We start from the raw sequence: 26,348 nt of genomic DNA on the forward strand, positions 1-26,348 counted from the left end.
CAGTCCCTGGGTTGGGGTGATCTTCTGGAGGAAGACATGGCAACCCACTCCGATATTCTTGCCTGGAGAATAGTATGGACAGAGGAGCCAGGTAACCTACTGTCCATAGGGTGGGAAAGAGTCAGACACAAATGAAGTGACTTAGTACACATGCATGCATAAATGAAAAAATATATACCTTCTTCATTTGTCCTTATAGGTGCTGCTTCAGTTGCATAGCATTCCCTTCTATCACCCATGAATTAACTTGGAAGACTTGGCCAAACATTTTTCTGCCTTACTTTTCCTGATTTTGTTTAGATTGAAAATTTCACGGTTTCTACTTAGCATATAACTCAAATAAATAGCCATACATTTAACTACTTTATTATATAAGTGCAAAATCATATTTTATATTGACTTTGAAATATGATTAGACCTATTTCTTATTCTCTGTAGAATAAGAAAGAAAATTTTTTTTCTTTAAAAGAAAATTTACCTAATATCAAATTTTAAGTAGAATATTTTTGTCTACTTCCAAAGAAATTTTAGAAAAAGAAAAAATTGTAAATTATATGATTCTTTGTATTTTATTGGTTCCTTGTAAATGAACATGAAGATTCAGTGATAGCTAAGACTATTAAAATATTACTTCACTTTTGAGTAAGTAATTTGGGGAAGGGATATTTATCTAAAAGGCAGCCATAAGTCATCATTGTATTCTTTTGCAAGCAAAAAGTAGAAGCAATACATAGTTTGTAACCAGCAGTTTCATCTTCTCTTCATGTTGTGGCAGATTAATACCAGCTTAGCCCAAACATCCAAAGTTATGCTGTTGGCAATGTAGCCATCTGTTTTTAATGAATATCTGGGGTCCATTTTTCAGTTAAGCTTCTCTTATTGTGTGTGTATGTTGCTTTTTCAGAGCTATCTGCATAATTGCTTAAAGATTTTACTACAAAATTAATATCCTTGCTGTGAACAAGGGAACAGGGCAAAAACCAGGATGACAGAGCCTGAGATGAGGTGAAAAGCAAATCCAATTTTTCCTTGCACCATAGAAACCTCGTCAGGACTAGCTTTATCTAGTAATCCACATTTAAACTTTAACCTGTAGGGGGGCTCTTTGTGTTAGATAATGTAAGCACAAAAGGAGGCTGAATCACTAATCAGATTAATCATATTTTGTAAGACTCAAAAGCTTCATTAAAAAGACCTGGTATCCAAGTTACAAATTTTTGCTAGTGGAAGTGGTGGAGGAGGAGTTTGTCATTAAAAAAAAAAAGTCATGGAAATGCTCAAATGTCTTCAACTTTTAATGATCCTATAGCAAGCAAGACTGAAGAACAATGTAATATCCTAATTTACAAAATCATACCTTCTCAGAATTAGCCCATATTTTATTGCATTTTCTTCATATTTTAATATAAGAAGGTACCATTGGATAAAACCTTTCATTGCTATTCATAGCTTCTTCATATTTTGAGCATATGTTGATATATTTGTATTATAGGCACCTATAATTTATATTTATATAAGTAACATTATAAATGCAATATACATTATATATATAAAATAACTACCGACTGTTAGTTGATGACTTATTATTCTAAGTCATTTCTCAAAGCATTTTATAAACTTAACTGTTCAATTAAGGAGAATATTTGATGGAAATGGGGACCCTTCTGAGAAATAAAGTGGAAAGGAGAAACTTTGTTGGCCAAGAATTTTATAAAACATGAAGCAAAGAAATGCAGTCACAAATTTCTTTGGTTTGTTGAAAAAGAAGGAAGGAAGAAAAATATGTCATTAAATCTTTGCAAGCAAAGCAAATCTTTAAAAAAATATAAATGAGTTCTCTGGTTGACAGTCTGTAGCATGACTAGGTAATAATGGGGAAAATGCAATTGCATGTGTAACTTTATGCACACCAAAATCTCCTCTTCAAAAACTCAGCCCTCATATTTTAAATCAACAAATAGTTTTTGGCATATGGTATGTTACACAAATGCTTCCTAGCAAAACTGCTTCGATAATAATCTTGGTGAAAGAGCATGCCTAGAAATAGCTATTGAAAATTGTTTCATGCTACCTTTTGAAGATACCATGTAATTCTGATGTCTGATTAAGAGTGCAAAAACATTGTATCAGTTCATTTTTCTCAGCATATCCTCAAGAGAGATCCATTTATAAAATTATATATTCAAATCTGTGGAAGTCTCTATCTTAAAATGAGCTATGCAAAAGTACTAAGGAAAATACACAGGTCTTTATAACCAAGTCATTTGGGATGAGGAAACTCAACCAAATCAAATGACAATATATTGACAACAAAGAACGAACAAGACTTATAACTAGTTGAGCCAACTGTGCTCTTTTCCCCAAGCAGGCAGTGTGCAATGGCTGCAAAGAGCAGCCTCCTCGGTAGTGTAGGCAGCCTGCTGCCCGTACAGGTTGCCCTAAGGGACCTTGGAGACAACTCTTTCCAGTGGACATTCATGACTAATTGGCTGTCCCCAACTAAGGCTCCAGACAAGTATGTGTGGTACCTTTAGGAAGCCCCAGGGCACAGTGGCCAAGGGCCATACTGACCAAATCATAAAGTTCATCCACACCAAGCTGCAGAACAAGGAGCATGAGACTGAGGTCCTCCAGGGCCAACTTCAAGTTCCCTGGCCACCAGAAGGTCCACATCTCCAAGAAGTGGGATTTACCAAGTTTAATGTGGGTGAATTTGAAAACATGGTGGCAGAAAAATAGTTCATACTGGATGGCTGTGGGGTCAAACATATCCCTAATCATGGCCTTCAGGACTCATAAGAGCCTTGGCACTGTCTCCTTCTTAATCATGCCCACCAATGAACCCTACTTTCCTGTCAAAAAACCCCCAAAAACCAAGAAACAGAAGCAATGTCAATAACTTTCTTAGCATATGATGAGATTGGATATAATATTTAAATTACTGAATATTTTAAATTGCACCACACAAGGTCCAAGTCTACTAACAAATCTGTAGGTTAAATATCAGATGTAATAGTTTCTGAATGAACCATTGATAAGTCTGGTGCATGAGTTCTCAGTATTTGACAATACCAGAATGATCTAAATTAAGAATATCTGCATTTACAGATCTTTGTATCTATTATTTATTATTCACAATAATACAAAAGTATATTTCTAACTTATCCCCAACATTTCAGTAGTGCCTCTTGCCATGGTATATAAATACCACCTTTAGACACTGAGGCATAAGCTTTTCCCTATGGAGCTGGAATCTGCATGACTTATATTTTGCTACCTCTATCACAATGGCTAAGTGAAATATTGAAAGTGCCTACCCTTAAAAACAATGGTATATAAATTTCATTTTTAGATTTTTTTAATGCCTTTTACCTATGACTTTGAATTACAAAAACCTTCAAAAATTCACTATTACGTTCATCCCATAAAGAAGTAGACTCTTTCAACATATAAGCACTTGCTTTACACAAATGTTTTGACCATTTCTCCTCAAAACAAAAACATAAACAAATGAATACAAAACCATATACACACTCCAAAAAATAAAGATAACAAGTCCTTATTTTTTTAAGGATCTAACATCTGAGATCTTGAGCAATTTTAACCTCTGACAAGCTTAAGTCAATGAAGGGCAATGAATAAAGGGCTGGTGACCTATTTATCAATTTATTGGGCAAACAGTTCTTCCAGAGCATCAGCCCAGCTCCATGTTTTCATGTAAGTCAGATTAGCATCCTGGCTGTCACTGTGTCATCTATGAGAGGGAAAGATGACCTTAGTTCTCTGTAAGGCCACCCATTGTTTGAATATTCAGTGACACTAAATGTTGGATATGGATGAAGGTTGTATAAAAGGTCTTCCTTATACAAATATAAATATTTAGAGGTTTCTAGAGGAATAAAGCAAAAAACATAACTGCCATAACTCAGGTTCAATTAATTGAATTATGTGGTCATCCTACCACACAAAGAAAATCAGAACTCTCAGAAGCCTAGTGGCTGCAGAAAATAGAGGCAGCAATTTGAATCGTTTGTTTCCCCTAAGCCTCAAGCTGTTCTCAAATTGGCAATTTTGCCTAAACTAGGCATTTATTTGATTGATTTTTTTTTTCTTTCTGTCCTGAATGAATCATGACAGTTTTTATCTGTGTCAGCATACCAACTCAGTCACAGAAACAGGAGGTGGGAGATTCCACTCCTGGGTGATTACAGTTCTTGGGCCTCCAGTATGCAAAACATTCAGTGAGATTCAAAGAATGAGCAGAAATACAGATAGTGTGCTTTATTTTCAGATCATTCTTGATTCAGTTCTCAAGACCATCTTTCAGGTAAGATCTTTTTCTTTTTCCCCTAATGGAGGGAAAAAAATCTTTACAGTGTTTTAAATAAAAATAAAATGAACGCAAAACAAAATAACAAAAAACCTTACATGACTGCTTCTGAGTAAAAAAAAAGAAAATTCCCCTTTGGAACAGAGAGCAGCTGTGAAGACATCTGTGGGCTGAACAGAGTCCTAAAAGAACAATTGTGCATACATCTGTGGAGATAAAATAAGTGATGGATAAAATGTGAATCAAGAGCTCACATTCTGTAGATAGTATTATGCATGTATAAGAATAAAACGAAACTCATAAAACATCCTTTTTTACTTCATCATCGACTACGGTGAATTAAAATGTGACCATAAAAGAGTAAAATAAGTACTGGATTACGAAAGGTCAGCTGGAGGGGCATAAAACTGTTTGGTCTTTGTTTTTTTCAAAGTAGATCTAAGGGCACGTATACCTTCTCCCAGTGAATCACATACATTTTCATTTGACCATCTGTATGGAGAGAAATTTCAGTAGTATCCAGCATACCACTTGTGTCTTAATGCAAATATGCTCTCATTCCTCAAAAAACCTAGAATATTTTTCTAAGTCTTTGCAATGCAGTTATGTGAAATGTGAAGTGACTGCAAATAACTAAATATAGTTAAGACACTGAGAAAATTAAATGTTTTGTAAAATCACATAAGAAATATACTTTTAGATGTCATCAATTTCTACCTTACTTCCCAAATATATTAATAATTTTAAGTCCAGAGCAGCAAAGCGACTTGACCAAAAACACATGGATAGTGGCAGAACTCAGATAAGAATGACACAAGGACACGGGATGTCCTGGCTTTCAACCTAAAGTGCTTTATAGTTAGCTATCTTGGAATTATTTTACACGTTTTGTTAAATAGCATTTGGTCTCTGGACATAATTTAAAACCAATTAGATATAAACACCCTGCAATGGAGCATGCCCATGTTACTGAGTTGTATCAACCCTTAATATTCCGATAATTTATTATGTTATTTTAATTGTTCCAGATCATATGAAAGGATGGAGTCTTTCCTGGAATGTTTAGTGTACTTTCAAACTCCTCTTGCCAAAAACTAGGCAATATACCATACAAAGAACATAAATCAGTCATAATTATACTTATGCATGAGGTTAGAAAATCTTTCTATAAACCATTAGCAAGTCAAACTAAGCAGGATATTATATGAATAGCATAACTAAGGAGGTTTTATTCCAGGAATTTAGGGGTATTTACTCTAAATGAAAAAAATGATGCAGTCTATATTAGAGGAAGGTGATAAATTTAATCAATATTTCTTTTCAAAACTATTCCAAAATCAGAAATCAAAAATACTTCTTTCACATGATAAAGACTATCATAAAACAATAGCATAATTTTGTAACTGTTAAATTCTGGAGTCACTTCTGCTATTAAACACAAATATTCTAGTTAATTGCTATAAAATACAATCACTTTATAGCTATAATTAAAAGGAAGAGACAAATCTAGTACTATACTTATACATCGTATGCTTTTTACTTGGAAAGTCCAAACTAGTCAGCTGAATCAATTGAAATATTACAAGCTATAGCATATCAAGTAAAAGTGACAGTCACAAAAATAATCCAAGAATTAACTGCTCAATAACAATCTGGAATCTGTCAGAGAGAAAGAAAACTTTTCAAAATAGCAACTGAAAGTGTAACCTACAGAGAGAAAAATAAATAACTTCAATATTGACTTAAACATAGAAAATTAAAAGCTTCACTAAGAGTATATGAAGGCTCAGATATATAGAGAGTCTTATTATGGTCCTAGACTAAAGGACTTAACATAAAAAGATACATTCCCCAGAGGTAATCTATGAATTTGTATAAGTCATCCAATATGCCAAAGGGAGTTTTCTTCAGAATTTTGTAAAATGATTTTAAGTAAATTTGGAGAATAATTAAGAATTGCAAAAACATTATTGGAAGGATAATTTGAGAGCCTAGTTGTATAAAATATTAACTTACATTCTAAAGATATAGTAATTAAAACAGTATGATACTGACATAAGCATCAATGTAAAAAGATAGAAAATTCAGAAACATGCCCAAGGACATGTATTAAGTACATGATAATGGAAATATCTCAAATCACTTAGAAAAGTAATAGAATTTTTAATAAATGACATTATATAGCTTACTACAGTGTATAATAAAATTAATCCCTGATGAATTAAAAAATAAAGTAAAAAATGTGCTCTTAATAGTACTATGATAAAAAGAAAAACTAGGTCAGTAGAGATTGTCATACTGAAGTATGTCAGACAGAGAAGGAGAAATATTGTATGACATTCTTTACATGTGGAATCTGAAAAGAAATGTACAAATGAAGCTACTTACAAGACAGAAAGAGACTCATAGAGAATGAACTTATGGTTGCTGGGAGGAAGTATGGGGGAAAAGGGTAGTTAGGGAATTTGGGATGGACATGTAAAGTGGTGGTTTAGTAGCTAAGTTGTGCCCGATTCTTGTGATCCCATGGACTATAGCCCACCAGGCTCCTCTGTCCATGGAATTTTCCAGGCAAGAGTACTGGAGTGGGTTGCCATTTTCTCCTCACGGGATCTTCCCAATCCAGGGATCAAACCTGGGTCTCCTGCATTGCAGGCAGATCCTTCACCCCTGAGCCACCAGGGAAGCCTGGACATGTACACACTGTTGTATTTAAAATGGATAACCAACAAGGACTTACTGTATAGCACATGGAATTCTGCTCAACTGTTATGTGGCAGACTGGATGTGAGGGGAGTTTGGGGGAGAATGGATACACATGTGTATATATATATGGCTGAGTCTCTTTGCTGTTTACCTGAAACTGTTCAAACATTGTTAATTGGCTATATGCCAATATGAAACAAAAAATTAAAAATAAAATTTTAAATTTTTAAAATAGGTCAGGAATTATATAAACTTGGATTATGAATGCTTTTCTAAGTATACTATGAAAAGTAGAACTATTAAGGTGAAAATTAATAGATTTGTCCTCTTCTCACCACTATACTATAACCTCCTCAGCTAAGATCTCCCTATGGGTTTGTTTGATGCTGCTGAAACCCTCAAGGCAGACAAATACCTAAGGACTTGGGAGAAAATAAAGTGAGAGAAGTGTTCAGAAAAAGAAATGGGAAATTTCCAGTAAAAATATTTCTTAAATTGCTATGCCTATAAAATTCAAAGGCAATGTAAAATCACAGTTAACTAGTATACTAATTACAATGATAATTTACTATATGAAAGAATCATTGATATCACTACTTTACTTCTACACAATGTGTCTCATCATATCAGTATTTAGGATTTAGACAATCAGTAATTTAATTCAACTGCATTATAAATGAAACTGAGTTTTTAAAATGATCTGTAAACCTAACCACTCTGCTAAACATATGGGTCTGTGGGAAAATATGTTTTATTTCCAAGTGTGACTGATTTTTAAATGGACCTCGGAAATATAACCTATTAGCAAAGCATGAAATACTCATATTTTATGCATATATGTCTACACATGCATACACATATATATGTTACTATATAAGTTATTGGAGATGGCAATGGCACCCTACTCCAGTACTCTTGCCTGGAAAATCCCATGGACGGAGGAGCCTGGTGGGCTGTAGTCCATGGGGTCGCCGGGAGTCAGACACAGCTGAGTAACTTCACTTTCACTTTTCACTTTCATGCATTGGAGAAGGAAATGGCAACCCACTCCAGTGTTCTTGCCTGGAGAATCCTAGGGACGGGGGAGCCTGGTGGGCTGCCGTCTATGGGGTCACACAGAGTCGGACACGACTGAAGTGACTTAGCAGCAGCAGCATATAAGTTATTTATATGTTAATATGTTACTGTATTTTTTGAAGGTTTTTCTCTTTTTGTTTTAGGAATGTCATTCCATATAAAAACAATAGAAATATAATAGTATAAAGAAGAAACTTACAATTGAATATTCAAGTGGAAAATCTGCACACATTATCATTTACCATAATTTTAAATGGTAAATTAACTGATTGCAAAAAACCCCCAAATGTTCTTCCTAAATCCCTCTGCTGTCTTAACTCTTGGAGTATTATAGGCAGAAGTCCTACCTAGTGTTATTTATAAGTATCAAATTAAAACTGAATATGTACAGAAAATCCATTAGTTTAAAGGTCAACTTAATATCTTTAACTATTCCCACCTTGACAAAAGGACAAAATGAAGATTCAGTAAAGATACTGAAGTATCCAATTCTGAGACTATTCAGTCAGTTGCCAATAAAGAAATCTGGTGCTAGATTGGTCCCAGGACCAACAAAAAAGATATAGTTAAATCCAAACCAACCATCTGATAAGGGGCAACTTAATGTCTAAAATACTTGTGGAAAACCAGTCAAAATATACTTGCCAGCTTAATTCAGAGGATAGTAGGGATTAAGCAATTAACTTGGTTATAAGTTTTATATATATATATAAATATATATATTTATATATATATTTTTATATATATACTAATATATATATACACACACATATATGTACAACACATAACTCACATGTACCAGGCAGCGTAGTGGTAAGGAATCCTCCTGCCATGCAGGAGACCCAGGAGATGTAGTTTCTATCCCAGGGTCAGGAAGATCCCCTGGAAAAATAAATTGCAATATACTTCAGTATTTCTGCCTGGAAAGTTCAATGGACAGAGGAGCCGGGTAGACTACAGTCAATGGGGTCGTGAAGAATAGGACATGACTGAGCACATGCACACACACACACACAATCATAACTCAAACATAATATACTATGATCACATCACAATGACCAGTTTTATGTAAGACATATAAAGTATAATGTGAAGTCAAGTGGGCCTTAGGAAGCATCACTACGAACCAACCTAGTGGAGGTGATGGAATTCCAGTTGAGCTATTTCAAATCCTGAAACATGATGCTGTGAAAGTGCTGCACTCAATACGCCAGCACATTTGGAAAATTCAGCTGTGGCCACGGGACTGGAAAAGGTCAGTTTTCATTCCAATCCCAAAGAAAAGCAATGCAGAAGAAAGCTCAAACTACTGCACAATTGCACTCATCTCACACGCTAGCAAAGTAATGCTCAAAATTCTCCAAGCCAGGCTTCAACCATACATGAACCGTGAACTTCCAGATGTTCAAGCTGGTTTTAGAAAAGGCAGAGGAACTAGAGATCGAATTGTTAACATCTGCTGGATTATCAAATAAGCAAGAGAGTTCCAGAAGAACATCTATTTCTGCTTTACTAACTATGCCAAAGCCTTTGACTGTGTGGATCACAATAAACTGTGGAAAATTCTTCAAGAAATGGGAATACCAGACCACCTGACCTGCCTCCTGACAAATCTGTATGCAGGTCAAGAAGCAACAGTTAGAATTGGATATGGAACAACAGACTGGTTCCAAATAGGAAAAGGAGTACGTCAAGGCTGTGTATTGTCACCCTGCTTATTTAACTTATATGCAGAGCACATCATGAGAAACGCTGGGCTGGATGAAGAACAAGCTGGAATCAAGATATTGAGAAATATCAATAACCTCAGATATGCAGATGAAACCACCCTTATGGTAGAAAGCAAAGAAGAACTAAAGAACCTCTTGATGAAAGTGAAAGAAGAGAGTGAAAAAGTTGGCTTAAAGCTCAACATTCAGAACACTAAGATCATGGCATCTAGTCCCATCACTTCATGGCAAATAGATGGGGAAACAGTGTAAACAGTGAGAGACTTTATTTTGGGGGGCTCTGAAATCACTGCAGATGGTGACTGCAGCCATGAAATAAAAGGATGCTTACTCCTTAGAAGAAAAGTTATGACCAACCTAGACAGCATATTAAAAAGCAGAGACATTACTTTGCCAACAAAAGTCCATCTAGTCAAGGCTATGGTTTTTCCAGTAGTCATGTGTGGATGTGAGAGTTGGACTATAAAAAAGCTGAGCACTGAAGAAGCGATGCTTTTGAACTGTGGTGTTGGAGAAGACTCTTGAGAGTCACTTGGACAGCAAGAAGATCCAGTTAGTCCATCCTAAGGGAAATCAGTCCTGAATGTTCATTGGAAGGACTGATGTTGAAGCTGAAACTCCAATACTTTGGCCATCTGATACGAAGAACTGGCTCATTTGAAAAGATCCTGATGCTGGGAAAGATTGAAGGCGGGAGGAGAAGGGGACACTAGAGGATGAGGTGATTGGATGGCATCACCAACTCAATGGACATGAGTTTGAGTAAACTCTGGGTGTTGGTGATGGACAGGGAGGCCTCCATGCTGCAGTCCATGGGGTCGCACAGTCAGACACAACGGAGCGACTGAACTGAACTGATAAAGTTTAAACAGTTGAATTTTGAAAATATTTGGAAATTATAACTCTTTTTTTTTTCCATTAAATTTTCTTTCCTTTTAGCCAAAATATCTATAATTGGTATCCAATGGCTGTCCCACCATTGCATTTTGGGAGCATATAAGTTGGTGTATGAATTTCTCAGGTTCAAAGATGAAGCTGGATTGTTTCTCAAGATGGATTATACTCCCCAGAGTCTCATGCATATCTAATTTAGAAAATTTGGGTGATGAGATTTGGGACTTTTGAGTTTATGAAATTTAGGTGAGCTTTTTGGAGTTGAATTGATACTGTCATGAGTTGAGACCTTTAGAGGATGAATGAATCTTGCTTGTGCAACGGACATTAATCTGGAGGTCAGAGGTGGAATGTTGTAGGCAATAATAGAATAATATTCTATCAAAAATGACCCTGTCCTAACCCACAGAACCTGGGACTATGTTAGATTACATAACAAAGGGGAATTGATACTGCAAATTTAATTAAGGTTGCTATAATCAGCTGATCTTGAAAGGCATCCCAATGTTAATACAAGGGTCCCTAGAAGTGAAATAGAGAGGCAGAAGAGAGAGAACCAGTGATATGGAACTGTGAAAAGGATTTAGTGTAGTGTTGCTGGTTTGGAGATGGAGAAAAGAGACCAAAAACCAAGGAACATGAGTGGCCTCTAGAATCTGAAAGGAACAAGAAAAAATTTGCCCCTCGTGCCTCCAAGAAGAAACAACACTGCCAACCTCTTGATTTTAGCTCAGTAAAAATCATGTCTGGATGACTTCTAGAACTTTAAAATAATGGACTTCTGTGGTTTTAAGACACTAATTTCGTGATAATTCTTTATAGCAACAATAAGTAACTAATGCAGATTTAGATATATTCAAAAAATTTAGTGCTTCCAGTAGTCATGGATGGATGTGAGAGTTGGGTCATAAAGAAGATTACTCAATCTGCTTTCAAATTGCAGTCTGGAGAAGACTCTTTAGAGTACCTTGGACAACATAGAGGTCAAACCAGTCAATCCTGAAGGAAATCAACCCTGAATATTCATTGGAAGGACTGATGATGAAGCTAAAGCTCCAATACTTTGGCCACCTGATGTGAAGAGCCAATTCATTGGAAAGACCTGATGCTGGAAAAGATTGAAGGCAAAAGGAGAAGAGGGTGACAGAGAATAAGCTGGTTGGATGGCATCACTGGCTTGATGAACGTGAGTTTGAGCAAACTCTGAGAGACAATGAGGGATAAGGAGGCCTGGTGTGCTGCAGTCCATGGAGGTGCAGAGTCAGACATGATTTAGTGACTGAACAACAACAACAAAAGAGTTACTGTATCTTAGACACATGCTAGCTCTAGAGATCAGATTTTAGAAGGGCTTCATTGCTTCACTTTCAACAGAAAGTGGTTTGTAACTTTACATGGAATTTGGGGGCATAATTATTTTTATTACTGGATTGTGATAGATTTTCAATGTTTACATTTAAAATAAAGTATAAATTAATTTGTGATGTATCCATAAAAAGTCAACATTTCTACTTAGCCTTGACTTTCCTGGGTGCAAGAATTTTGAGTTTCATCATTCATTTATTCAGCAAATATTTACTGGGCACTTATTCTGGAATTTGAAAATAGTATTGAATAATACTCTTTGACCTCATTGATCTTATATTCTAATGATGGAAGAAAGATAATAAACCAATAATTGAGTAAATAAGAAAGTTATTGCATGTTCATAGTGTTAAAATACTATAGTATGACTGCAGTGTGAAATGGATGGTTAAGGAAGACCTCTGATAAGTGACACTCAAATTGAGATTTGAATGACAAGAAGAAGCCAAGGATGTGAGGACCTGCATAAAATCATTATAAGACAGAGAAAATAGCTAGCGGGAAGGTCTTTAGTTAGAGTTCCAAAGCCAAGAGAAGAAGGGGAGCGATATTAACTGGGTCAAATATTCTTGGGAATTACAGAAAGATCATGGCAAAGGAACTATTGGATTTGGCGAGGTGATGCCTGATATAAGAAGGTCTTATTAGAGTGAGCAGAGAGAGCAGAGAGCAGAGATGGAGTGAGCAGAGAGGAAATGCTAAGGAGGGGAAGAAGTGGAGACATGATAATTTTTTCAATAAATTTTGCTATAAAACAGACAGAGAAATCAGACAATAACTGCAGGGTTGATTGACATCAAGCAAACATTTTTTAAAGGAAATTCTAAAGCATCCTATATATTGATGGAATGATTGGTGGAAGAGAGAAATCATGCAGAAGGATGTGGGGATAGTCAGAACAAAGTCCTTGAGCTGGCAAAGGAGAGTGGGTTTGAAACCCATGTGGAAAATTTGCTATTTGAAAGAAGCAGACAGAACACACTCATCTGAAATATGGCAAGGGAAGGTTGAGGGAAGATGTAGAATTTAACACATTAGTTGGCTTCCCTCGTGGCTCAGATGATAAAGAATCTGCCTGCGATGCAGGAGACCTGGGTTTGATCTCTGGGTTGGGAAGATCCCCTGGAGAAGGGAATGGCTACCCATTCCAAGTATTCTTGCCTGGAAAATTCTATGGACAGAGGAGACTGTCCATCTACGGAATGGACAGACTATAGCCCATGGGATCACAAAGAGTCAGACATAACTGAGTGATTAACACTGGGAATTCCTTTAGTAGGAAGATAAGTTCACTGTCCATTGTCTTCCATTTTTCTCAAGCATATGAAATATATTTATATTCGTTGTAGAAGATTTGAGAAGAGAAGATAACTTGAAAAGGTTGATGCCTTTTGGTGACTCACCTGGTTCAGGCATGGATCTTTAATGTGTTTGAATGGTTCTCTTTTCTCAAACCTCATAAGGACAAAAGATTTGTTATGAATAGATCATTTATGCAATTATTCTCCCTCCCTCTCTCTCTCTCTGCACACACTCACATGCTTTGTATGAACAAATATGAAATAGATTCAGTGAATACAGTAGCACTTTGACAATGTGAGGGAGGTTATCAGCCACATTAACAGAAAGAGCCTCTTCTTAATTGGGGCCCAAACGTAAAATAGTTCTTTAGCTTGGGCATAACCCTTCCTGTGCAACATCATTAACACCCAGGCAATTATGGATTCAGACACTGAGTTTGAATCATTTCACAAGACACTATGAAAATGCAGAATAATTAAATTATCCATTGCTCACACTAGTGGCCAATAATCAACAAAGAACTTTTGTGTCCTCTGTTTGAAAATGGGCCATTTTTTTTTTATCCCCAAGTGTCCTGAGGGAGATCTTCAGAGAAATTTGAAAAAAAAAAAAAAATGTTAAAAAGGGTATTCTGTATAATTCCCATGTCCTCTTCTTGCCACTATGAAGACAGTAATAGTAGCATAAGTGTTCAATCTTACTGAAAAACCACAGATATATTCTGGGTGGCCTGTTTGTTCTAAATGCATCTGTCTATTCTTTTTCACATTCAAGGATGGATTGCTCAGATTTTTTGCTTCTCCAGATCCTTGGCTCATAAATTATATCTTTCTTGGCTGGAAAGAACCTCATAGTATAGCATGTGTAAAATACTCCATGTGTTAATGAAGCTATAATGATTATTTTCTCAGAGTCATGCAATTTTTCCTGTGTTAATGACTAAAAATATAAAGAGAAATAAATAACATACTGAGTCTTGAGCCAACTAAGGATAAAAGTGCAGTTGAGTAATGGCTGGATTAGCCAAGAACCTAGCTGGGATTAGTATGGAAAAACATGTATTTTGTGTCTTATACTGAATTTCTAGCACAGGTTTGGAGTAAGAGATGGAAAGTTAGGGTTATAACATGGCCCTCCTGGGATGTCTGGCCTGCTGGCATAAGTTATTTCGAAGGAGGTCACCATTACCATCATTACCCCTACCATAGGTTGGCCTCAGGCCAAACTACAGGGTGGGAACACAGCCCTACCCATCAGCAGAAAATTGGATTAAAGACTTGCCCACCAGAATAAGGTCTTGCCCACCAGAATAAGACTTAGCTTTCCCCACAGACAGTCCCACCCATCAGGAAGCTTCCATAAGCCTCTCATCCTCATCCATCAGAGGGCAGACAGAACAAAAACCACAATCACAGAAAAGTAACCAAACTGATCACATGGACCACTATCAGAAAAATATCTATTTCTGCTTCATTGACTATGCTAAAGCCTTTGACTGTGTAGATCACAACAAAATCTGGAAAATTCTTAAAGAGATGAGAATACCAGATCACCTTACCTGCCTCTTGAGAAACCTGTATGCAGGTCAGGAAGCAAGAGTTACAACTGGACATGGAACAACAGACTGGTTCCCAATAGGAAAAGGAGTACGTCAAGGCTCTATATTGTCACCCTGTTTATTTAACTTATATGCAGAGTACATCATGCAAAACACCAGGCTGGATGAAGCATAAACTGGAATCAAGATTGCTGGGAGAAATATCAATAACCTCAGATATACAGATGACACCACTCTTACGACAGAAAGAGAAGAGGAACTAAAGGGCCTCTCAATGAAAGTGAAAGAGGAGAGTGAAAAAGCTGGCTTAAAATTCAACATTCAAAAAACAAAAATCATGCATATGGTCCCATCACTTCATGGTAAATAGATGGGGAAACAATGGATACAGTCACAGGCTTTATTTTCTTGGGCTCCAAAATCACTGCAGATGGTGATTACAGCGATGAAATTAAAAGAAACTTGCTCCTTGGGGAAAAAAAAAGCAATGACAAGCTTAGAGAGCATATTAAAAAGCAGAGACATTACTTTGCCTACAAAGGTCAATATAGTCAAAGCTATGGTTTTTCTAGTTCTCATGTATGTATGTGACTGCTGAACAATAAAAAAGGCTGAGTGCCAATGAATTGATGCCTTTGAACTGTGGTGCTGGAGAAGACTCTTGAGAGTCCCTTGGACTGAAAGATCAAACCAGTCAATCCTAAAGGAAATCAATCCTGGAAATAAATTACAAGGATAACTGATGCTAAAACTGAAGCTCCAATACTTTGGTATAAAGAGCCAACTCATTTGAAAAGACCCTGAAGCTGGGAAAGATTGAAGGCAAGGAGGAGAAGGGGAGAACAGATGATGAGACAGTTAGATGTTATCACTGACTCGATGGACATGAGTTTGAGCAAACTCCAGCAGATGGTGAAGGACAGGGAAGCCTGGCATGCTACAGGCCATGGGGTAACAAAGAGTCTGACATTAGCAAGTGACTGAACAACAAGAATATTGTGATAAAAATATGCATAAATTAACTTACATCAAAGTCAGCATCAAAGACAAAATGGCAGAACCCTGGTCAATCATTTAAGCACCAGACTTCAGATCTTTCTCATTCCGTGTCTTCTAATGGCCTGTCTTGGGAAAAGCTTCGAAAGATGGTCCATGACAGGCCAGGCATGTGGAGACAAGAGCCAGAAACAAAATTAGATTGATACTTTTAAGTAATAACCCACTAGCCACTTCAGCCTGCCATGAATCAGAGCATTAGTATAAGGAGAGGGTGGAAAGTTTCATTTTACTAAAAAGATGATGAAAAATCAAAGCAACGTGTCAGTCCAAACAAGCATTAGGAAAAGAATAATTATTGCAAATGTCAGGAACCTTGGTTTGTACTAATTGAAATGTTACAACTACAGAAAAAAAGGAGTCACTGTAAGGATGACATTTGCTATAAAATTGTTGCTAATAGTTTTTTTCTGAAGCATAAATATATAAACTGAAAGTTTATTTGGTGAGTCATTGGCTTCTTAAACCCATATAAATGGTATGGCTGTAATGCCTCAGCAAAGAAAGAGACGCTTTGAACACTAAAGATTATTGGTGATATTTTTGGTAGTTTAATTAAGAAGGCTGTTGCTGCTTGTGTTAATAAATTGGCACAATTTCAATTCAGAATGACAGTGCTCAAGGGAAGACCTCTCTCTTTCTCTGTCCTCTTTCCCTTTTTTATATAAGATATGGCATATAACACACAGGAAAATGCTTGATGTCATTCCTGTGAGAAGCAAACATAGAAATTTAAAATTTCAAACCCATTTCTTAGAGAAATGGAGCAGATTGAAAAGACCTCTCTCAACAGATTGTGTCAGAGGAAAAGGGAAAGAGGCCATTCCTCTAAGACAGCAAAATCACATGAAGTGACAGAACCTGATGCCTTAAACAATTTATGTACATCAGCAACAAACTGAACTAGTAGAGGCATTTGTGCAGATCACATAAACCAGTGGGGAATCAAATTAATCAAGTCAATCAAATTAGCATGTTAATTTCAATAACCAAAGACATAGGGTAAAGAAAAATGTTTCAAAAGGAAGACTCAATCCAACCACAAGTTGACAATAAAATATTATGTGTGTCACAACAGAAGATCCCATGTGCCACAACAAAGACCCGAATTAGCCAAATAAATAAATATGAAAAAAATGAAATCGAATGTTTTGATAGTCCATTGCTGGCTTTGTTGTAAGAGCTTTTATGCGGGTCTATGAAAGCATTCCTGGATTACTAGAGAATAAAATTCTGTCTTCCTGGAATGGTGCTGTCTCCTGTTCTCTCCTTTGGAGGCTTGAATCCTGTTGTGGGTTCACACATTGTAATAAAATCATTAAGGCATCATCAGTTCAGTTCAGGAGCTCAGTTGTGTCCAACTCATGGACTGCAGCATGCTAGGCTTCCCAGTCCATCACCAACTCCTGGAGCTTGCTCAAATTCTTGTCCATCAAGTCAGTGATACCATCCTCTGTTGTTTCCTTCTTCTCCTGCCTTCAATCTTTCCCAGCATCAGGGTCTTTTCTAAAGAGTTGGTTCTTCACATCAGGTGTCCAAAGTATTGGAGCTTCAGTGTCAGCACCAATCCTTCCAATGAATATTCAGGACTGATTTCCTTTAGGATTGACTGGTTGGATCTCCTTGCAGTCCAAGGGACTCTCAAGAGTCTTCTCCAACACCACAGTTCAAAAGTATCAGAGTTCACAGCAAAATTCCTGAGATTCTTGCATTTCTAGTTGACATAAAATGCCATTTTTCACCTCCATGAGAATAGTGCTTATATTGGAGAAGGAAATGGCAACCTACTCCAGTGTTCTTGCCTGGAGAATCCCAGGGACAGGGGAGTCTGGTGGGCTGTTGTCTCTGGGGTCACACAGAGTCAGACACGATTGAAGTGACTTAGCAGTGCTTATATTATATCCATCATGACTGAAATCTGGCTAATCTGACTTGAAATTTACTGCAAAATCAAAAATACTAAAACTGAACAGAAACTCAAAATCAGTTTAGCCCGAAGACATACAGAAAAGAAAATTGAGGCTCAGAAAAATGGAAAGGGTTACCAGGTAGCCATAGGGATTTAGCATAAAGTTAAACATCTCCTACTCAGAGTTCTTATATTCTTCAGTGATGCACACAAAAGCCTTTTCCTTGGAGTAGGGTATTGATCGAAAGCAGTCGCTATAATCATTTTTCAAAAATTGAAATAATCACTTAAAGTTAAATTTATTAAATTTAGTAATAAAAATGCTTAAAACTCACATACACTTTATTTTTAAGATTCAAATTTATAAAAATATACAATGCTGGAATGAATGAAATGTAGTTTCAAATATTAAACAGATAAATTGTGTTATCTGTTTTTCCTTTTCCTTTCCGTTCTTACTTTCCCCCTTTTTTCATTGTCTTCACTGCCTCCTCCTCCACCTTTTCCTTCTGCTGTTCTTACTTCAGTTCTTCTGTTGGTACTGAGGTGGCTTTCAAATGTCCATAAATTCCTCGACACTTTTCCTTTATAAATGTGGAGCCTATTTTCCAGTGATATAGACTTGGTTACTCTATTTCAATGAATAAAAAAGTGTGGGGGATGTAACTTATGTAACTTGTGACACCCGGTCATAATTCTTGGGTCATTTGCTTTGGAAGAAGCCAGTTACCACGTTGAAAGATGCTCAAGCAGCCCTCTGGAAAGACCCATGTGGTGAGGACCTGAGGCCTCCTGCCATTAGCCATGTGAATGAGCTGTCTTGGAAATGAATATTAAGGCTCCCAGTCAGGCCACCACCTTTCCCAGTGGCTTAGTGGTAAAGAATGCCCTGTAGTCCTGGAGATGCAGGAAGATATCTGGGTCACGAAGATCTCCTGGAGGAGGGCATGGAACCCATTCCAATATACTTGCCGGGAAAATCCCGTGGACTGAGGAGCCTGGTGGGCTATATTCCACAGGGTCACAAAGAGTCAGATAACAACTGATCAACTGAGCATGCGCACACAGGCCATCAGAGGTCTGCAAGCCCAGTTGGCTGCAACTAGAATGTAAACTCTCTCCTGCATTTCAGACAGATTCTTTATTGTCTGAGCCACCAGAGAAACCCCCTAGAAGAGTTTACTTTCTAATAACTCAGATCATTGACTGTTTTCTTCACTGACTGCAACTTCTTGAGAGTTTCTGAGCTGGACCCACCCAGAAGAGCTGTTCATGATATCCTTACCTACAGAAACAATAGATAACATGTATTTGTTCCTTGAGCTTCTAAATTTATAGGTAACATTACATAATTGTTGTTGTTGTTCAGTCGCCCAGCTGGGTCCGACTCTTTGTGACCCCATGGACTGCAGCATGCCAGGCCTCCCTGTCCCTCACCATCTCTTGGAGTTTGCCCAAGTTCATGCTCATTGCTTTGGTAATGCCATCCAGCCATCTCATCTTCTGACGCCCTATTTCTCCTTCTGCCCTCAATCTTTCTCAGCATCAGGGACTTTTCCAATGAGTCATCTGTTTGCATCAGATGGCCAAAATACTGGAGTTTCAGCTTCAGCATCAGTCCTTTCAGTGAATATTCAGGATTGATCTCCCTTAAGATTGACTGGTTTGATCTCCTTGCTGTCTAAGGGACTTTCAGGAGTCTTCTCCAGCACCACAGTTTGAAGGCATCAATTCTTTGGTGTTCTGCCTTCTCTACAGTCCACCTCTCTCAACTGAACGTGACCACTGGGAAGACTATACCCTTGACTGTACGGACCTTTGTTGACAGAGTAATGTCTCTGCTTTTCAGCGTACTGTCTAGGTTTGTCATCAACAAACATTATGTAATAGGAGATACCTTATATAGATATCCTACTTTTATCATGTCAAATTTTATGATAGGCTTCCTAAAATTAATTTTCTATAACACATGTAATTATATAATTATCACATATTTTCTCTACAAAAATAAAGAATTCAAATAAACAAATAGAAACAGGAAAACACTTGTAATTGAAGCAGTCCAGATAACAATTACTCACATTTTAGTATAGCTCTTTGAGGATCTTTGCTAGGCATTAAATTAAGCCTAATAAGGCTACCAGGTGGGGCCACAGTAAGAGAATTAAGAATGTAAACTCTGGAGCCAGGCTGCTTGGATTTGAATCCAGGTCACACCACTAACTAGCTGTGTCACCTTAAATAAGCTATTTAACCTTTTTTTGCTCAGTTTTTACATCATAAAAATAAAGATAATAACTGTGTTATACAAGCCAGGCTTCCAGGCTTATTGTGAGGTTAAGTTAATGGAATTAATATACATAAAAGCAATTGCAAAAGAATTTCATTTGAATCATGGAAATCATTCTATACATTTGTGCTGTTATTATTGTTAGGTTGTCACAGACAATGAATTTTTTCCTATTCCACTGTTGTCTTTTATTTTCATTTTTAGCAGGCTTTGGCACAGTCTCACCACTTCCTCCTTGAAACATCTTCTCTTTTGTCATTAGTTCCAATAACCTTTCAAATGTTTTTATTTAACCAGCTGTCCTTAATTACTTTGCTTATTTCTCCTCTTCGCATTCTAAGATCTGGAGTACCCCTATATCTGTCTTTGGATTTTGCATTTTCCTTTCCCAGAATATCTGCCCAAGAGGTCTCTTTTAGTCTGATGGTTTCATTCACCGAGGACCTGAAAAGCCTGGATCCCAACTCTTCATGCAATAACTTTTCTTTTCCTTTAAAATTAATTAATTTTTATTTTTTGCTACAACCCACAGTGGGTATCTTAGTTACCTGACCAAGGATAAAACCCATGCCCCCTAAATAGAAGCACGGAGTCTTAGCCACTGGACTGCTAGGGAAGTTCCCAACAGTCTTTCTCCTCACTCACTTCATAGTAACTACACTGGCTTCCTTTCTGCTCCCCAAACAGACCAGGCACTTCAGTGCCTTCAAGTCTGTGCAAGTACTATTTCAGACGTTTTCCTCCAGCCCTCTGTAAGGCTTGTTTTCATTCTTTATCTTAGAAAAGGCCTTCCTGACCACCTCAATTTTTTTCCCTTGCAAAATCTCTCAGTTCACCCAAGAGCCAGTGGGAATGCATTGTGCCTTTTTTTTAAAGTGCTTTTTTTTTTTTAAATCTTTTCCCAAACGGCTTTTCCCTGCAAAATGCCTGATGTGACACTAGACGGGAACCTGCAAGTGGAGGATATCTGAAGGGGCAGTCCAGGACTTAAATACAAGCTGGAGAGCAGGGCACAGGTGGGACAGCTGACAGCACAAGGGACATGGATCCCTAGGTAGGGAGCAAAGTATGTTTTTCTTCGGGAAGAAGCTATGCCAGAGCACAGGGATCTAGGATCTTTGGTAGGAGGGGGTGAACAGAAAGGTTTTCCCAACTTGGGGTTCATCCACATATCCCAGGGGATAAGAACCAAAAGGGAATGAGGATCTGCCCTCGTAGGCTCCAAGGGACAGGAGGGCGAGAATTAGCCAGATGTACTGCCTCAAGGGAAAACTCTTCTATTTCTCTCTTTTATACAATCTAATTATGTTGCTATGTTTTGCTATGTTATGTTTCATTTACTTTTGTCACACACAAACACTTTTGAGTACCTGCTATGTGGCAGGCAATATTCTAAGTATATCAGTGAAGAAAACAGTCAGTGATCTGATCTGAAACAGTCTAGTTTCAATAGTCAACTAGTAAATCAAAGACATAATAGATTTGTAAATTACATATTATATAAAAGGTCATAAGTCCCACATTTAAAAAGAAAAAGGAAATGGAAGAAAAGGGCATGGATTGGGGGTCAGGCAGGAGAACAGAGATTGTAATATGAAATAGAGTATTAGGGTAGGACTCTTTGCTATATACTGTGTTGTTGTGGCTCAGATGGTAAAGAATCCGTCTGCAATGCAGGAGACCTGGGTTTGATCCCTGGGTCTGGAAGATCCCCTGGAGAAGGGCATGGCAACCCACTCTAGTATTCTCGCCTGGGGAATCCCATGGACAGAGGAGCCTGGCAGGCTATAGTCCACGGGGTCACACAGAGTCAGACTCGAGTGACTTACACACACACACACATCCTTTGCTATGGTAAGATTTAGGTTAATTCTTGATTATGTCTTTTTGGAGGAAGATGATTCCAGACAGAGGGGACAAATGGAGCAAGGATTGTAATGTAGAATTGTGCCTGGATATTCAACCAACTGCAAGAAGGCAATGCTGAAGAGACAGAGCACAGGAAGAGATGAAGTCAAAGAAAAAAATTGAGAGTCGTGAGACAATTAATGGGGAAGTTGTAGGTTGTTTTAAAGACAAGGACTTTTATTAAAATTTCCTTATATTTTACTTTGTTTGTTAGTTAAGCAAGTCTATTTATTGATAAAAGATTAATTTGGCCAGCATATTTCTAGGTGCCTCTCACTCATTTTCTCTGGAACTCAGTAAGACTGTTAATCTAATCATCCAGCAATGTTTTCATCTCATGAAAGATTTCTTTAACTTGGAATTTAATTTTTGTTTCTGTCACATTTGTTCAGATTTATTTGTTAGGGATTCCAATGATCCACACGTTGCATGTTCAAACCCTCTTTTAAACCATTGTGTTCTCTGGCATTATTTTTGCCTTCTCTCCTACCTTGGCATTCAGGACTAGTTCTTAAGTTTACCTTCCACATCAGGATTTAGTTTCCTGAAGTATCAGCTCTGCTTTTTTATGCCTTGAATACAGATCTCATATTGTGATAATGTAGTGTTGCTGCTGCTAAGCTGCTAAGTCACTTCAGTCGTGTCTGACTCTGTGCGACCCCATAGACGGCAGCCTACCAGGCTCCCCCGTCCCTGGAATTCTCCAGGCAAGAACACTGGAGTGGGTTGCCATTTCCTTCTCCAATGCATGCAAGTGAAAAGTGAAAGTGAAGTCTCTCAGTCGTGTCCAACCTTTAGCATGGACTGCAGCCTACCAGGCTCCTCCATCCATGGGATTTTCCAGGCAAGAGTACTGGAGTGGGGTGCCATTGTTAGTCACTTTTAATTCTTACTTTACTGCAGACAGTAGTCTCTTCACATCAATTGGCTATATTAAAAATCTCCTTTCATCTCTTTTTTTCCCCCTGCAAAGGCATTTATGACTAAGAAAGCAGTCAACCTTTGTAAAACTACTTCCTGTTTCCCATAATATTTTCTTAATAAATATTCCTTTTTTAAAGCAATGGCCTATTTTATGTTACATAATCATTTCCTTGCCTATGTTTGTTTGTTTTAGTCTCCCCTTGAGAAAGAACAGTCTACCCATGCTTGACATTTTACAAAACTCCACTTGAATGGATTCTTCCTGTTAGTCTTCAATAAAAAAATAAACTTTAGATATCCCTCCTATCTTAATTGCCAGAGTTGGTAAGCCTGAGTGTCCATTACCAGGACAGTGATCTACAATTGAATGCAGGAGGAAACTTGGCTGGTCCAAGCAGGGAAACTACATGTGCTCTGGATTTGATAAAATGTGGTACTTCCAACCATTTATGTCCTGTGGTTTTCTTTCTGGTTCAGCCTCTGCTCTAAGCATGTATACTGCACTTTATTGCCTGATGTACTCTACTCACCATGTCTGGAAAAAGTCACACCAGAATGGGTAAAACCTCGCCAACCTACATTTCTCAGTGGTGACACTGAGACCTTATGGCTCTCCTGTCCAATAGTGGCCCCTCCAATGACAGAAAGTCATAACAGTGAAGTGTGCCTAGTGGTTCTCTGTTGACACCAGCCCTCCAGTTTGAGCTGTTTTCTCAAGAACACCTTGTAGCTGTAAAACAATATTTCCTGTCATATCAGTAAACAAGGATGTCACAGCCGTCAGTTATTTAGGGCCTCCAAATGTGAAGCTTGGTGTCAGGAGGGCTCCCAAAAGGGAAAATAATGCCTGCAATCCAGCAGCTGTGAAAAACCAAGAAGCAGGATGCTGGCCTCAGGTAGCTGAGATGCGTAAGAAAGGGATGATTTCAGTGAGCCCAGATGCTTGCATCTTCTGTACATAGAAAAGCACTAAATTCCTTGGGATATCTGGTTTTCCTTAATCAACAAGGAAATTGTTGTTGTTCAGAGTACCTGCTCCTTGCTACAAACTTCTATATGACTTGACTCCTCCCCTGCCTCTTCTGAGCAGCTTTCTCCAGGTCACTTGAGAAGCTGTCTCCCCAGGTTTGAAAGACTAACGATTCCCACCAAAAAAAACGTAACTTTCAACTCTTAGGTTGTGTGTATTTTTTCAGCTGAAATGGCTTCCTCAAAAGAGGGCACTGTTGTTAATCTTGGAAGTTATTCCTCTGGTCTCATTCTCTTACTCTGTAATGATTAAACAAAATTAAATAGGAAAGAGGCTTTGCTCCCAAATGTACACATTTTAAGCAGATGAGGAGGTAGTTCTGTCCCTACATTTCTCTTCCACAAATGCTCAGAATCTCCTGCCAGAGGAAGAGTACAGAATACATCCTTAAATTTTGAACTTTTCTCACCAATTCTATCATGCCCCCAAAGCTATTTATCCTTTTTATACACTATGTCTTAAACATCTAGAAAAACACCAAACACAAATTGTGATATGGATGAAAAACTGTATCTTGCCATTTGGAAGTGAGTTATAACCCAACATTTGCATTCAAACCAGTTAGCCTCTGAATCATTAAATCTGATTCAAGCTCAAAAGAAATGATGTTACTCACACCATTCTGTGGCTTTTTTAGCTCCCATATGGTTGTCTTGAGGTAGGAGGCAGGTCAATAAAATTTAAGCAGGAATTGCACTGATATTTCAGACAGTCCCTGCAGACATGGCTTGGTAATTTCATCTTCCAATTTCAAAGTTTGCCCTTTAAATTTAAGGGAAAGAAAGGGCAGCAAGAAGTTCATCCTGAAAATGTAATCACTAAGAAAAAGAAATTCATATAATATGTTAAATTTAACTTAAATCAACTTAGAGAGTTGGAAATCTAATGAAGCTAATACATTAAGGAGCTGGACTAATACAGGACTCCAGTGGTTCTGTAATTGTTAAGTCTGTTTTCAAACAATAATTATTTAATTACATTTTGTATTTGTTTGAACTCCCAACTATATGACAATTGATATAGTTGAGACAAGTAGCAAAATATTTTGTCCACCCTAAATTGCATTATGTTTTGTTTCTAATGATAGGTGTTGTCAGCTGTTAGTTTTGTGAAGAAGATGTATCTTGTTTTATTTCAATTGCATGTGTAGTTTGTATAGAATGATTGTATAATCAATGTAGATTACAGAATTGATGCTCATGCATCATTAATGTCATACCCTTTCCTTTGCCTCTGCTTTAACTCTAACACTATAAGACAAACATGCCTCTTCTTTTCTTTCTATTGTGCTGCATGTCATTAAAACTGAAAAGAAATGCCATATTTAGCTTAATATATATTAAAAAATAATGAAGAGGATAATTATCAAGGCTGCATTGCAATTTCACGGAATGGCTGTCAGTTTTGAACTGCCCGATCCATACTGTTTTAGTTCATAATGTCAGGGTAAAAAATTGTGTGATTGAAATATAGTCATTTAATTAATTCTTCTCTATTGTGGCTTTAAGTGCTATACTTTGATATGGGCTCAGGGATGTGAAATGCAAGTTTGGAAAAGGAGAAGACTATGAATGCTGGTCATTCATTTTGGTTTTATTTGGATAATAATCTCTTAGCCCTGAGTGGCATTTGAAATGCTACAGATTTCAAAATATCCAACTTATAGTTAGATGTCAACAACAGCCATATTTACAGAATAGTTTGCATTTGCTGGCTCTTAACTACAAAAACTATTTGGTTTCAATTCAGTTCAGTCACTGAATCATGTCCAACTCTTTGCAACCCCATGGACTGCAGCACACCGGCCTCCCTGTCCACCACCAACTCCCAGAGTTTACTCAAATTCATGTCCATTGAGTCAGTGATGCCATCCAACCATCTCATCCTCTGGCATCCCCTTCTCCTCCTGCCCTCAATCTTTCCCAGCATCAGGGTCTTTTCAAATCAGTCGGTTCTTTGTATCAGGTGGCCATACTACTGGATTTTCAGCTTCAGCATCAGTCCTTCCATGAATATTCAGGACTGATTTCCTTTAGGATGGACTGGTTGGATCTCCTTGCTGTCCAAGTGACTGTCAAGAGTCTTCTCCAACACCACAGATCAAAAGCATCAATTCTTTGGTGCTCAGCTTTCTTTATAGTCCAACTCTCACATCCGTGCATGACTACTGGAAAAACCAGAGCCTTGACTGGACAGACTTTTTTGGCAAAGTAATGTCTCTGCTTTTTAATATGCTGTCTAGGTTGGTCACAAATTTTCTTCTAAGGAG

The 26,348-nt window shown here is 37.5% G+C and overlaps 1 long non-coding RNA gene and 1 other non-coding gene across 2 annotated transcripts in view; one reads left to right on the forward strand and one right to left on the reverse strand.

Moving 5' to 3' along the window:
- Positions 1-1,691: 1,691 nt before the first annotated feature.
- Positions 1,692-26,348, reverse strand: part of LOC147379272 (uncharacterized) — a 221,882-nt gene continuing 197,225 nt past the window's right edge. The window contains exons 4-6 of the long non-coding RNA XR_015132715.1: positions 15,990-16,098; positions 8,907-8,995; positions 1,692-4,536 (exon numbers count right to left, since the gene is read on the reverse strand). This is a non-coding gene — a long non-coding RNA (uncharacterized LOC147379272). The remainder of the gene's footprint in view (positions 4,537-8,906; positions 8,996-15,989; positions 16,099-26,348) is intronic.
- Positions 2,328-2,460, forward strand: LOC147379273 (small nucleolar RNA SNORA70). Its single transcript, XR_015135324.1, has one exon. It is a non-coding gene; the product is annotated as a small nucleolar RNA SNORA70 (small nucleolar RNA).

Source organism: Bos grunniens, chromosome 1 (assembly GCF_055505025.1).
Source record: "Bos grunniens cultivar Pamir isolate PY7600 chromosome 1, Bosgru_T2T1.0, whole genome shotgun sequence".
Taxonomy (NCBI): Eukaryota; Metazoa; Chordata; class Mammalia; order Artiodactyla; family Bovidae; genus Bos; species Bos grunniens.